The sequence below is a fragment of the Canis lupus genome, chromosome 1, assembly GCF_011100685.1.
Source record: "Canis lupus familiaris isolate Mischka breed German Shepherd chromosome 1, alternate assembly UU_Cfam_GSD_1.0, whole genome shotgun sequence".
In the NCBI taxonomy this organism is placed as follows: Eukaryota; Metazoa; Chordata; class Mammalia; order Carnivora; family Canidae; genus Canis; species Canis lupus.
In genome coordinates, this window is record NC_049222.1 from 81,191,637 (window position 1) to 81,205,616 (window position 13,980).

Consider the following 13,980-nt stretch of genomic DNA (forward strand, 5'->3'; position numbering starts at 1 on the left):
GTCCCCACAAGGAGCCTGCTTCTCCCTCTGCCTATGTTTCTGCCTCTCTTCTAGGATTTTTATAGTTTCAGGTCTTGCATTTATGTCTTTGATCCATTTTGGGCTTATTTTTGTGTATGGTGGAGGAAGTTTGTTGGGAGTATTTTTTTAAAAACCATAAATAGCTATTGAATTTGGCCAAGTGTTTTGTCTGCATCAATTGAGATAATAGTATGTATTTATTTTGTCCATCACTGTATTATAGCGCATTACACTAATTGATTTTCAGATGTTGAACTAACCTTAAAATCTTAAAAAAAGAAAAAAAAGAGTCCAAGATGGGGAGGATCCAGCATGATGGGTGTTTATAAGAAAAAAAAAACATAGACCTAAGATATGGTCTATTTGACCATGGGAACCAACTGTATGTTGCAGCTACTAAAAAAGTTATCAAAGGAAAAGAGATATTAATCTTCCTCTAAATTATTTTTGCGTGTCTACATCTGGAGGAGATTTTGGGCCCTGACTTGACAGATTAAGGTTGGTCAGGATAGCTGGATTAAAATTTTAACTTCAGCCAAGTCATGAAATTCACACAAAGTTCAAGAGACCATTCTAGATTTAAAAAGACTGAAGATTCATGAAAACCAAATGCAATGTGAGCTCCTGTATTTGATCTGAGATTGAAAAAGAAACAACTGATATGGCATTATTTGAATCATAGGGGAATTTTATATGGTCTGTGTATAATATAATTAAATGTATTAAATTGCTGTTAATTTTCTTTAAAAAAAAAAAAGATTTTATTTTTAAGAAATCTCTACAACTCAACTTGGGACTCAAACCCACAACCCCACGACTAAAAGTCATACATTCCACCGACTGAGCCAGCCAGGTACTGTTAATTTTCTAAAGTGAGATAATGATGATGTGGTTTTGAAGACAATGTCCTTGTTCTTAGAAGATATACATTGTCATGCTAAAATAGTGAAGCATGAAATGCTATGATGTTTCCAACTTTCTTTCAAATGGCTCAGAAAAAAAAAAGACATATATAAGTGAAATCTAGGTGAAGGATATACAGGTAACTATTATATTAGTCTTTCAACTTTTCTATAGGTATGAAAATTATAAAGAGGAAATTTTATCTTGAGAAACCACTGAAAGAAGAGTAATTTGGGCTTAAATGAAGAATGAAAAAAAAAGCCAAGAATGTTGTGTTCAATTATTTGAGGAATTGTTGCAGAGGAAAAGAGTGGGGCTTATTCAGAATGTCTCCAAAGAGCAAAGGTAGGATCTAGGCATAGGAGACACCAGAAAGTAGATTTTGGCTTAACATAAAGAAAACCTTGCAGTAAGACTCTCATGCCTTGGCTATAGCCAGCTCCAGTAGCAGAGAGAAGACAATTTTGAAAGTGACAATGTGTTAGTCACTTAATATGATTGTTTTTTTCTACCATAGAATGACCAGCAAAATCAAAGGAGCTGCATGAATTTTCATCCAAGAGCAAGGGAATGTCCCCACAGAGTGAAAGCTAAGAAAACAATTAAGAGTTTTTAAATTATTCAATAAAGCTTGTTCAAAATACTGAAAGCAACCGACCTAACCTATGCATATATTAGATCAAACAGTGTACTTTTAGCAACATACAATATACTTAACTAAGGACTGAATTAAAAATTAATTTAGGGATCCCTGGGTGGCGCAGCGGTTTGGCGCCTGCCTTTGGCCCAGGGCGCGATCCTGGAGACCCCGGATCGAATCCCACATCGGGCTCCCGGTGCATGGAGCCTGCTTCTCCCTCTGCCTGTGTCTCTGCCTCTCTCTCTCTCTCTCTGTGACTATCATAAAATAAAAATAAATTAAAAAAAAATTAATTTATATTTGTTGTAATCATTGCCTTCTTTTTAAAGTAACCTTCTGAATTTCCATTTGCGGTAGTCATATATTTTTTCCACTTTAAGTAAACATTTTATAGTCTGAAAAAATATAGTCTGAAAAAATGTAATAAATTAAAAAATCATACCAAGGGGTATACCAATATGGCAAAACCTGTGTGGGGTGAGGGTGGGGGAGTGTTTGTATTTAGGCATTTGCAGTCTGAGTAAGCCCTGGAAGAAGTTCTTTTTCTCTCCTGTATAACTGAAGTGTTAGAGGCCACACACTTGCAAACTCATCTCTAAGGAGAACTGCCTCCTTTGATGAGCCTCTGAAGTTCTCCAGGGTTGATATGGACAGATACCATCTCTTCATTTGGAACAATGCTACAAAAGTAGTCTGTCTTCGTGGTTCTTTTTTTTCTCTCCTGAATATTCTGCAGCTTTCCCTGAATCGCAGTTCTTTGCATGCTGATCTCCAGCCCCCTTCAGTTGCTTTTCTTTGATGACTTTTAAGTCTTTGAAGACTTAACAAATGTTCTAAGAAAAGAGAAGGCTCAGAAATTTCCTTGACTGTGACTTCCATGCAGTATTTCCAAGCCTCAAGAAATGGTTGAGACATCGCATAGTATGGTAGCACCTACATCAGGTTCAGTAGTCTTTACAATCTTTCCTCAGCACTGAATATCATTTGCCCTGTTGAAATACATGGATGCAAGAAGGACATCTTACTTTTTTTGGCCCTCTTCAATTTGTCCTATATATCTCATTTTGTACTATAGGCAAGAGCTTTCTTTCCCTTCAGTGTTAGTAACTTGATGTAATGTGTTTTCCTCCTTTTTCTCTGAAAGGTTATGTGGGACCCAGGAAATTTAACAAAAATCCCTTACCCTTGGACAAACAGAGCAGGACTGACTCCATTTTGTGCTGCACCCACCTTGTGCTGACCTGTTTATTGCTTAGGGCACTGCCCCACCCCAGTCAAGCCCAGGGCACACCCTAATAGGAAATCGGCTCAGTGATAGGCCAGTTCAAATGGATACTTTAGGGTAAAATGTAATTCAATCGGCCACCTGCGTGTGGACCCACATGACTGTGCAACTTTCTGCGTATCCCATTGGCCAGTGGCACCTATAAAGCTGCTACGCCTCTTAGTCTTGGGGTCCAAGTCCCTGCTCCGCTGTGTCGGGTATACTTGGACCCAAGCTCGAGCTTGTAAATAAACCCTCGTGTGTTTGCATCGGTGTCGGCTCCTTGGTGGTTTCTCGGGTTCGCAATCTCGGGCACAACAGTTAAAGATGATAGTATTATAGGGCAGCCCCAGTGGCACAGCGGTTTAGCGCCGCCTGCAGCCCGGGGTGTGATCCTGGAGACCCGGGATAGAGTCCCAGGTCGGGCTCCCTGCATGGGGCCTGCTTCTCCCTCTGCCTGTGTCTCTGCCTCTCTCTCACTCTGTGTCTCTCATGAATAAATAAATAAAATCTTAAAAAAAAAGATGATAGTATTATAAATTATAGTACCAATGGGAATCAAAACAAGCCTAAGTAAACCACTGAGCCATCCTGCTTGAGAATACAGTACTCTTGATCCCAATAGAATCAAATGGTCTACCCTATACAAACAAATCCCTCCCTATTCTTTAGTTGCTGCCACTGATTGACCATTCAAATAATAGGGGTGATTGATTTCTCTTGAGGGGCAGGCACCTGGGTGGCTCAGTGGTTGAGCCTCTCTGCCTTTGGCTCAAGGTGTGACCTTGGGGTCCAGGATTGAGTCCCGCATTGAGCTCCATGCAGGAAGCCTGCTTCTGCCTCTATGTCTCTGCCTCTCTCTCTGTGTCTCTCATGAATAAATAAATAAAATCTTCTTTAAAAAAGATTGAAAGAATAACTTCTGTTGAGCATCACAATATAGCATATCTATGTATTTTTTATGTATTTTTGAAATTACAATGTTCGTAAGTAGAAAAATAATTTAAAAATTGTATATTGAGCATTTGTATACCTGAAAATGAAAGTATTATCTAACAATGAAAATTCTTGCCTTGTGAAGCAGTAATTTTCCTCTTATAAGATCCTTACAGATGGTGACTAGATGATCACGTTAGAGTTACATATGTGAAGTGGGATGGTGTAACCATTACTGCCTCACGAATTCAATATTATATAAAGTTTCTGTGGCATAAAAGGACAATTTAAATGGTGTATGTACTTTCCTGTGTCAGACAGCCCAGTGAGAAGAAAAAAGGAAGATGATAGTTCTGCCAAAATTTGAACCAATCAGACAGTACATATTCTGAATTATTACCAGGTTGTATTATTACCAGTTTGTATTAGTAAAACACAAATTATTAAAATATTTTTCTGGTGAAATCTATTTCTCACAGAGATTTCCTCTGAATCTTTCCTGTAAAGCAAAGCTAGTGATGCCTCATAAAAATATGCACGTGGCTGGGTAAGTAAAATTTTCTGAGTACCAAGAACATTCCAAATAATTCATCAAGTATAATAAACATACTCAGGCATGTCAAATTCAAACTTGGATGTGTATTAATGATTCATTTTTAAATTACAGTTGTTTTATAAAATTTTATTTTCGGGGCATCTGGGTGGTTCGGCGGTTGAGCATCTGCCTTTGGTTCAGGGTGCGGTCCTGGAGTCCCAGGATCGAGCCCCACATCAGGCTCCCTGCATGGAGTGTGCTTCTCCCTCTGCCTACATCTCTGCCTCTCTCTCACTGTGTCTCTCAAGAACAAATAAATAAAATCTTTAAATTTTTTTTTTCATTTTAAACACCATATATAAAAAGTTCAGAGGAAAAACCAAGACACTAGAAGGAGGATGCACGTAAAATCTTCCCCTTTGATCATTGGTTTCGCTATTTTGTATTAAAGATTTGTAATGGGGTTGCCTGGAGAATTAAATCACTAGGAATTTTTCACCCAAATGAGCGAGGAAAGCAGTTTTACCATAAGAGTAAAAAAATTTTTTTTCTATATTTTATATTACTCTGTATTGTTTTCAAACCCAGTTTTCCAGTGCCAGGGTTTCAAGGACAACCAAAATCTGATGTTACTCTAGATTTGCTTCTCAAAACTCATCTGCCTGCAGTCCTATCCCTGGTTATGTTGGTGTGTCATTATCACACACACACTCAGCACAACCACTTGTGCTTATAGGTTCATGTATATATCTGCCTAGCCTGCAGTTACATTTCCTTTCCCTTCCACCTAATCCCATTTTATTTACTTTTTAAAGATTTTATTTATTTATTTAGCATGAGCAGGATGGGTGCAAAGGGAGAGGGAGAGAGAATCTCCAGCAGACTCATGCTGAGCAAAGAGCCCAACTCAGGGCTCAATTTCATGACCCTGAGATCATGACCTGAGCCGAAATCAGGTCAGACACTTAACTGATTGAGCCACCCAGGTGCCCCAAAATGTTATTAACTTAGCTGTCTTGTTTTTCCCCCACCCCAGTGGACTCCACACCTAGCATGGAGTCCAGTGTAAGATTTGAACTCACAACCCTGAGATCAAGACTTAAGCTGAAATCAAGATTTCACTTGAACCACCCAGGCACCCCATACCTATTCCCGTTTTATTTTATTTTAGTTTAGTTTTAAAGATTTTATTTATTTATTCATGAGAGACACACACAGGCAGAGGGAGAAGCAGGATCCCCGTGGGGAGCCTGATGTGGGTCTTTCAATCCCAAGACCCCAGGATCACTACCTGAGCCAAAGGCAGACACTCAACCACTGAGCCACCTAGGTGTCCTCCTATTCCCATTTTAAAGGAAGGAGTTGTATGGCTCCACTAATACAGTTCTCTCATTTTTAAATTGAGAACCTGTAGCCTAGCAGAACCATTTGAGATTTGCCCAATCAAAAAAGGATAAGCCACATCATCTTCATGAGGTTTGATTGTTCCCATAGCACTCATTTATCTTCCTCTCACATGAATTCCCTCAAAAGCAACATCCATCTACATCTTTGCCAATACTTAATATTGTCAGCCTTTGATTTCAGCCTTTCTAGGGGGGCTGCAGTGGTATCCAATTAGAATTTTAATTTGTATTTCCCTAGTGATTACTAATACTGAAAATCTTTTCATGTACTTATTTTCAAGTCATTTATTTTCTTTGGCATAGTGTCTATTAAAATATTTTTCCCATTTTTTATTAGGCTATTTGTCTTATTATGGAGTTATAAGTTTTTTCTTTATTTTAAATAGGCTGCATACCCTGTATGGAGCCCAATGCAGGACTTAAAGTCATACCCCTGAGATGAAGACCTGAGGCAAAATCAAGAGTCGGATGCTTAACCAACTAAGCCACCCAGGCAGCCCTGAAAGATTTTTCTTATATGTATTTTGGGTACAAATCCTTTATCAGGTGTATGTTATGCAAATGTTTTCTCCCAGTTTATGGCTTGTCGGTTCATTTTCTTAAAGTTGTCCTTTGAAGAACAAACATTTTTAGTTTTAATGACTCCAATTTACCTTTTTCTTTTATGGAGTATCCTTTTGGTGTCATATCTAAGGCATTTTTGCCTAATCCAAGATTGCAGACTCATTTTTGTAGTTTTAGTTCTTATATTTAGGTCTACAATCTGTCTTGAGTAATTTTTTGTACATGGTATAAGTAAGAGGGCTAGGTTTATTTTTTTGCATTTAGATATACAGTTTTTCCAGCCCCATTTCATTTGTTTAAGATATTTCTTATCCTTTTGGATTACCCTGGAACCTTTATAAAAAATATATTGACCATATATGTATAATTTATTTCTACACCTTCTATTCTGTTCCATTGATCTATGTCTATATCCTTATGCTAATATCACATTGTCTTAATTACTGAAGCTTTAGAGTAAGTCTTCAATCGGTTAAGGTAAGTCCTTTGACATTGTCCTTTTTCAGAATGATTTTGGCTGTTCCAGTGGCATTTCTCCATAAATCTCAGGATTTTCTTGTCAATTTCTATAAAAGCCTGCTGGGATTTTGATAAGGATTGCATTAAATCAATGGGTAAACTTAGAAGAATTGCCAACTTAACAATATTAAGTCTTTCCCATCCATGAATATGAAATACTTCTCTATTTAAGTATATAATTTCTTTCAACAATCTTACGTAGTTTTCACTGTACAGGTCCTGCATTTCTTTTGCTAAATATTCCTAAGTATTTTGATCTTTTGATAGTATTGTGAATGAAATTGTTTCCTTAATTTCATTTTTGGATTATTCATTGTTAACTCAGAAATAAAATGGATTTTTCTATATTGATTTTGTATGCTCTGCCCTTGTTAACCTAGATTGTTGGTTCTAGTTGTTTGTTTTTTTAATTCCTTCTACATACATGACTCTGTCATCACAAATAAAGATAGTTTTACTTATTCCTTTCCAACCTATATGCCTCTAATATATATTTTTAAAGATTTTATTTATTTATTCATGACAGAGAGAGAGAGAGGCAGAGGTACAGGCAGAGGAGAAGCAGGGAACCCGACACGGGACTCGATCCTGGGTCTCCAGGATCAAGCCCTGGGCTGAAGGTGGCCCTAAATCGCTGAGCCACCCGGGCTGCCCTGCCTCTAATATCTTTATTTCTTACTGCACTGGGCAGAATGTCCAGTAAAATCTTAAATAGAAGTGATGAAAATGATATCCTGTCTTATTCCTGATAGGGGGTGAGGGACAGAAGATAGTCTTTCACTATACTATGTGCAGTATTAATTGTAGGTTTTCAGAAATGCCTGTTACCAGGTGGAGGAAGTTTGTTGGGAGTATTTTTTTAAAAACCATTAAAAAAAAAAAAAAACCATAAATAGCTATTGAATTTGGCCAAGTGTTTTGTCTGCATCAATTGAGATAATAGTATGTATTTATTTTGTCCATCACTGTATTATAGCGCATTACACTAATTGATTTTCAGATGTTGAACTAACCTTGTATTTCTGTGTTAAACTCCATTTGGTTGTGATGTATAATTGCTTTCATATGTTGCTGAGACCTGTTTAATATTTTGTTAAGGATTTTCCTTCTATATTCATGAGGGATATTGGTCTGTAGTTTTCTTGTACTGTCTTTGTGTATGTGTCACTTTTCAACTTGGAAACGATACAGCATGTGTGCACCTTAAGGTCACAAATATAACTGTGAATAATGCTCACTACATTCTCTATACTCATGGAGTTTGCAGTCTTTTTGGAAAAGTCAGAAATGCTAAAAGAAAATAAATGTTATTTTAGATATACAATTATGATTGTGTTTGCTTAAAATTAATAAATAATGTTTTATGTTTGTTTAAAGTTATGGGACCCAATGGAGAGAGGTAGATGGATATTTAAAAGTTTTTAAAAGTCCTGTATAATTACGAGAATGTTATATTAGTTTCAGGTGTATAGTGTAGTGATTCAGCAGTTTTTTGCATCACTTGGTGCTCATGATAAGCATATTTTTAATCCCCTTTACTTTTCATCTACCTCACTCCCCACCCTCTTCTTCCCTCCCTCCCAGTTTCTATAGTTGGGGGTCTGGTTTTTTTGTTTGTCTTGTTTTTCCCTTTGCTCATTTTTGTTTCTTAAATTCCACACATGATTGAGATCATATGGTATTTTATCCTTTTCTGGCCATTTTAAATTGGATTATTTGTTTTCTTGATGTATAGTTGTATAGCTTCTTTATATATTTTGGATACTAACTCCTTATTGGATATGTCATTTCCAAATATCATTTGCTGTGCAGAAAGTTTTTATTTTGACATAGTCCTAATAGTTTATTTTTGCTTTTGTTTCCCTTGCCTCAGGAGACATATCTAGAAAGATTTGCTATGCTTGATGTCAGAGAAATTGCTGCCTATACTCTCTTCTAGGATTTTTATAGTTTCAGGTCTTGCATTTATGTCTTTGATCCATTTTGGGCTTATTTTTGTGTATGGTATAAGAAAGTGGTCCGATTGCATTATTTTGCATGGAGCTGTCCATCTTTCCCAACACCATTTGTTGAAGAGACTCTTTTTTGCTTATTGCATATCATTTACTCTTTTGTTGAAGATTGATCGACCATATTATGGGTTTGTTTTGGAGATTTCTGCTCTGTTCCATTGATTTAAATGTCAATTTTTATACCAGTACCATACTGCTTTAATTACTACAGCTTTGTAATATAACTTGAAGGCTGGGTGGCTCATGGTTGAATGTCTGCCTTTGGTTTAGGGCACGATCCTGGAGTTCCGGGATCAAGTCCCACATTGGGATCCCTGCATGGAGGCTGCTTCTGTCTCCGCCTATGTCTCTGCCTCTCTCTGTGTCTCTCTTGAATAAATAAATAAAATCTTAAAAAAAAAAAAGAAGTCTGGAATTGTGAGACGTCCTGTTTTGTTTTCTTTTTCAAGATTGCTTTGGCTATCCAGGGTCTTTTGCTGTTCCATGGAAATTTTAGGATTGTTTTACTTCTGTGAAAAATTCTGTTGGTGTTTTGATAGGGATTGCATTAAATCTGTAGATTGCTTTGGGTAATACCTATTTTAACACTATTTGTTTTTCTAATCCATGAGCATGGAGTATCTTTTCATTTGTTTGTGTCATCTCCAGTTTCATTCATCAGTGTTTTGTAGTTTTCAGAGTATAAGTCCTTCACCTCTTTGATTTTTATTCATAGGTATCTTATTGTTTTTCATGATTGTAAATGGGATTGTGTTCTTAGTTTCTCTTTCTGATACTTATTATTTGTGTGTAAAAATGCAATGGAGTTCTGTATATTGATTTTTTATGCTGCAACCTTACTGAATTCATTTATCAGTTCTAGTAGTTTCTGGTGGCGTCTTTTGGGTTTTCTACATGTCAACTTCAAGTAGTGAGAGTTTTACTTCTTTCTTAACAATTTGGATGCCTTTTATTTCTTTTTGTTGTTTGATTGCTATGGATACGACTTCCAGTACTATGTTGAATAAAAGTGGTGAGAGTGGACATTCCTTATTCCTGATCCTTAGGAAAAGCTCAGTTTTTCCCCATTGAGTATAATGTTAGGTGTGGGTTTTTCATAAATGACCTTTATTATGTTGAGATATGATTCCTTTAAACCTACTTTGTTGAGAGATTTTATCATGCATGATGTTGTACTTTGTCAAATGCATTTTCTGCATTTATTGAAATGATATTTTGGTTTTTATCCTTTCTCTAATTGATGTGATGTGTCACATTGATTGTGAATGTTGAACCACCCTTGCATCAGTAAGGGGACATGCTTTAGCAGTTAATAAGGAAGAATTCTCCCAAAGGGTGGTATTTAAGCTAAAACCTAAAACATGAACCAGCTGGAAAAGGGAGAGGAGAAACGGGAGTATTTCAGACAGAAGTATCAATGGGTGAGCCAGGCAGGAAAAACTTTGATGAAACAGAGAAACTGGGCCATATGAAGAAAAGCAATATACAGGAATGACTAAAGAAATGAGGATGCTTGAAAGGTAAAATGCTTTACTTCATCTTCTAAAGGTACTGAATTTGGCCCTGAGAAGAATGCATGTATTACTCAAAGAAGCCAAACAGTTGCTTGGATGGAAAAATAATTATTTATAATCCTATCTTCTTGTCACTTGGAGGGTTCCTAGAGGCTGAGTATGATGGTACTCTTGCAAACTTTAAGATCCACTGGTTGAATGTGACTTCAAACATCTTGTATACCAAAACCCAAATAAGAGAAGACTATCCACTGCATTTTGCTGGAAGAACTTGTATAAATAGTTCAATGTGATTTTTATTCCTCAATGGTCATAAGGATTTTTCTGGCACTCAAAGAGTTACATACCCATTCATCTGTCAACTGAAATAGAAATATTTACTCTAGAGAGTGCTCACAGGAACATGTCTAAGTAAATGCGAATAAGACAAGTGAAAAATGGCTCAGTCCTACATACCTTCAGCATTCTAGGAAGCATGTGTACATTTTAAAACTGCTTGCTTGGGCAGCCGGGGTGGCCCAGCAGTTTAGTGCTGCCTTCAGCCTAGGGAGTGATCCTGGGGACCCAGGATCAAGTCCCATGTCAGGATCTCTGCATGGAGCCTGCTTCTCCCTCTGCCTGTGTCTCTGCCTCTGTGTGTGTGTGTGTGTGTCTCATGAATAAATAAATAAAAGATTTAAAAAAATAAAATTGATTGCTTTTCTAATTCTCTGTATATCGTATTGATGGCATTTTTAAAAATTTTACTGATTTCCTTGATGAAGAGTTTAGCAAATGCAGGACTGAATCTTAATTGCTGAACACTTTGATTGCTTCTAATTGCCTTTTGTCTCTTTATGTGTCTCAGTTTAATACCACAGAAAGCTTTTGAATCATTAACACTGGAAACATAAGCCCACCACTTTATCACACAATAAGTAAATCATAGGCATCCAGACTAGCCAGCAGATCTGACCTGGAAGTGTCTTTTCTAAGGTTCAGCTGGGAGATTTGTCTGTCTTCAGCTGCTTAAATCATTTGTCATCTTAGTGGAAATTTTCAGGATGCCCTCACAGCTATAAATTTCCAGCCTGGTATGGAAATTCATTGCTCCACCCACATCTGAACATTCTAGATATGAAAGAAGCTTTAAGTTAGATTCACTGTCTAAAACAGCAAGGGAATCTTAAAGTCCTCTTATTGCAAACCTCTTCTCCTTCTTCCCCGACCCAGCGGAAATAATGGTTGTAATGCAAAGGTAGCCTTAAAATAACATACTGAAAGTCATGGTTAGCTCTTTAAGAATATACTCCAGAATTAGACCTGGATTCAAATCCAGACTCCCCACTTTTAGTTGTATGCCCTAGGGAAAGTTGTTTACTCTCTCTGAGACTCAGATTCTTCATCCAAAGAATGGAAGGAATACTCTATCCTAAATGGCTGTTATAAGAGTCAAACAAGATAATATCCATAAATCATATAGACTAGTTCTTGGCACACAATAAGAGCTCATGAAACTTATCAATGGATTGTTACCCAAGCCAGTTAACTTACAGCCAAGGGAACTCATCTATCTCTGAAATATCTAACAGGCCACACATTTGTCCAACATCTCAGGGAATGAATGGCTGGTGTAGAACAGTAGAGTTGGATGCTCTTGGTTTTCATACCAGAGTTCATTCTGCTCTAAATGCTCCAGTACTTTGCTGGTTCTTCAAGTGATAGGTGCAGAATTATTCCTCCTGAAAAAAAAAAAGAATTATTCTTCCTGCTTTCTTATTTTTCTGATCACTTACAGTTTTGGTACAGCTTGCTATCACGTGAATCTTGGGCTAACCAAAATACTCATCTGAAGAAAAATATGAAAACAACACAAAATAATTAGAAGGTGAAAAACCTAATTGGAAAAGAAAGTTTTTTGAGAATATGGTACAACATAGTTAGAAGAAAGACATATGCAAAAATATTGTAGCATAATGGCTTTGTTTTGAATAATGATACTTTTCTTTTTAATTCGCCAAAGGCATTTTTCTAAGAAAAATGATTCTTGATGCAGAGTCTAATATATGGTCTTTATATATGCATGTAAGTTTACATTACCAAAAATATTTTTAAGAATTTTTGCCCCCTAAATGGTTCAGCTAAACAAGAAGAATTTGCAGAGGGGAAGGAGGAGAGAGAGACCTAGTGCTGTTTTTTCCCCTGTGACAGGAGGGATTTTACCAAGAAATAGAAGATAGATGCCACCTTGTTCCAGCTGCCAAAAGGACTTGCAATGAAGTCCAGAGCAGAAGAGGGAAGTGAGTATATGATTCTTGCTGATAGCCAAAACAATAAATTGAGAGTCGAGGAGAATATTTCCTCTCTTGTACTAGTTCAGCATTGTTTCAGCCTTATTTTCTTGGGTCTCCAGACTCACCCCTGGCTTGGGAGGGTGTAGTCCATGACCTCTTGCAGCCTGTGGGCCCCAGTGAAGCTTACTGGAAATGTGACAGCAGTAATAGTACTTCTGTGGTTCCTTGGATCATATGAAATAAGGTTGCTTTTATTCTTATTTACATAAGCAAAATGTGCTAGTAACTATAAATAATACAAATAACATGAAATGTTAGAGTGAAAAAAAACAAGTCCTCTTCACGACAGCACTTGGTATCTTGCTTTTTTTCACATGACCATATGTCTTGGAACTCACACATAGTAAATATAAATCTACTCATTTTTTTCAATCATCTTATAGTATTCTACAATATAAATGCACAAAATTTATTTAACCATTCCCTAATTGAGGCAAATTTCTGCCCTTTTCCAGTTGCTCTCTATTATAAATAAAGCTGCAATGACTGTGTACGTTTGAATATGAATGAATATTTCAAAAGAATAGATTCTTAGAAATTGAATTCAGAATTCCAAGGATGTGCTTATTTTAAATTTTAATATTTCTAAATTTCCATCTAAAAATTTTGTATCAATGTACCCTATTACAGACTGTATGCGAATCACCCATTTCCACCTGGTAATACAAGTGTCAACCTGTTCTTAACAATCTGATTGGTTATAAAGTGTAGCTCATTGCTTATTTTGCATTTCCTTTATTACTTTGGGAATAAGTAAGTCTTTAAATTTTGTCATTCTTTTTTTGTGTGTGAACTGCTTCTTTATTTCTTTTAACCAGTTTTACATTTTATTCTTTTCGGTAAAAGAATAAAATAAGTAGGAGATTTTAATAGATTTTGTATATTACATTTTGTTTTATATATTTTGCAAAGATTTGAAGTGGGACCTTTTATTTGTGGGTCTTTTGCCATACACATCTTTCAGTTTGTTTAAAGTAAGACCTTTTTATTAATGGCTCCCAGAATTTGTGTCTTTCTTAGAAAGGCCTTCATTACCTTCTCCCCCAACATTATAAAAACTGATGTGCTAAAATTTACTATAGTTCCTTCTTGATTTGTTTTTTAATTTTTTAAATAAATTTATTTTTTATTGGAGTTCAATTTGTCAACATATAGAATAACACCCAGTGCTCATCCTGTCAAGTGCCCACCTCAGTGCCCATCACCCAGTCACCCCCACCCCCGCCCACCTCCCCTTCCACCACCCCTAGTTCGTTTCCCAGAGTTAGGAGTCTTTCATGTTCTGTCTCCAAACATTATATGGTCTCATTATTTTGGGGAATATAAAAAATAG

General features: G+C 36.5%; 1 long non-coding RNA gene across 3 annotated transcripts in view; it reads left to right on the forward strand.

The window, feature by feature from the left end:
- Window positions 1-13,980, forward strand: part of LOC111096629 — a 48,231-nt gene that overhangs the window by 12,379 nt on the left and 21,872 nt on the right. Inside the window, exon 1 of one of the 3 annotated variants that reach the window (XR_005353174.1) lies at window positions 4,239-4,311. The exons of 1 other annotated variant lie outside the window; for it this stretch is intronic. This is a non-coding gene — a long non-coding RNA (uncharacterized LOC111096629). Of the gene's footprint in view, window positions 1-4,238; window positions 4,312-12,502; window positions 12,594-13,980 lie in introns of those variants that run through there. One more of the 3 variants, XR_005353173.1, reaches the window with a different exon arrangement.